This window comes from Aplysia californica, unplaced genomic scaffold (genome assembly GCF_000002075.1).
Source record: "Aplysia californica isolate F4 #8 unplaced genomic scaffold, AplCal3.0 scaffold02106, whole genome shotgun sequence".
In the NCBI taxonomy this organism is placed as follows: Eukaryota; Metazoa; Mollusca; class Gastropoda; order Aplysiida; family Aplysiidae; genus Aplysia; species Aplysia californica.
In genome coordinates, this window is record NW_004799376.1 from 3,517 (window position 1) to 4,845 (window position 1,329).

Consider the following 1,329-nt stretch of genomic DNA (forward strand, 5'->3'; position numbering starts at 1 on the left):
TCCTTTTTCTCCTACTCTTTTCTGCCCTTCGTTTCTTTCTTTTTACCCCCCTCTATCGTTCTGCACTATGATTTATATGATTTTTTTTTACATACAGAGCTGTACTGTACACTGTTGAGAAAGTCCTAATTTCTCATGTTTCAACTTGAGAGAGCTCGACCTGGTTTTGCTCCAGAAAAAAGTCACTCTGTCAAAGTATAACATTTTGACTCTACGAGTTGTAGTGGGCGAACGAGATGAGAGGGTATGAGAGGATAGATATATGATAGGAGAGAATGATAATTTGTTTGTAAAACAGCAAAGGTGAAACTAACAAACTGCTATTCCTATTCTTCTCCTGGAGAAACGAAAGAGAGCTTCAAAACAAAGACTGCAGCGCCATCTGAACCAATGTGCGGACTTCCGCGGACACTATTTTGGCCGAATGAACAATCTTGTTAAGTGCGATTTTTGCTAAAACAAGCAAATCTACTATAGTGAGTTGAAAAATTCGTGGCACAACTTATTGTCAAATATCTCCTAAACTAGAGAACATAGGTTCTTCAATTTTCGCACTATGACTTGTATACATGTATCAATTTGTCTTAACGGATCAAAATTTTTGTAAACACTTGCAAGTTGTATTCTAGAAAATTCCTTTATAAATACTAATAAAAAATATAAGTGGGTGGTTTCTACAGATTTTAAAATGTTTACAGCAGAGGCAATATTGCTTTTAATAGCAAGTCCGTCATAGTTCTTCGAATCGGGACATTATGCTTATTGAACGCATGTTTTGAGAACCACTAGGGCAAAATATTATTGTTCACTATAAAAAATATTTTCTTGCAACAAGTTTTGCAAGTAAAAATTGTCATTGGTGAGCTGTGACGTAGGCCATATGCATAATCAAAATATGTGTGAGAAGCGGGAAATGCTGTGAACAATCCCATTTACGTGTGACAGAGATTTCAAGTATTTATATACATTTGTGAATAAAAGTTTTTAACCTAGCCCCAATTGTTCTATAAAAATACGATTTAGTTAAGACAAATTGATACAAACAGCTGTGCAATGTATCGATGACATTGATGCACCCGTTAAAGAGATATTTGAGGATAAGTTGCACATCGAATGTTTGACCGCACTCTAGGTTGTGCTACTCACTTGTCTATGGGGGTGACGGGCGGCACTTCGATCAGGTTCTTCACAGCTTTCTTGGCGGCATCCCTCTTCTCTTTGTCCGGCTCGCGATTGGGAAACTGGTCCCGTACAAGCTGTGGGGAATATTAATAATAATAATAAGAAGAAGAAGAAGAAGAAGAAGAAGAAGAAGAAGAAGAAGAAGAA

The 1,329-nt window shown here is 36.9% G+C and overlaps 1 long non-coding RNA gene across 1 annotated transcript in view; it reads right to left on the reverse strand.

Annotated features, from left to right (window-relative positions):
- Nucleotides 1-1,152: 1,152 nt before the first annotated feature.
- Nucleotides 1,153-1,329, reverse strand: part of LOC118479102 — a 5,996-nt gene continuing 5,819 nt past the window's right edge. Inside the window, exon 3 of the long non-coding RNA XR_004859480.1 lies at nt 1,153-1,256. This is a non-coding gene — a long non-coding RNA (uncharacterized LOC118479102). The remainder of the gene's footprint in view (nt 1,257-1,329) is intronic.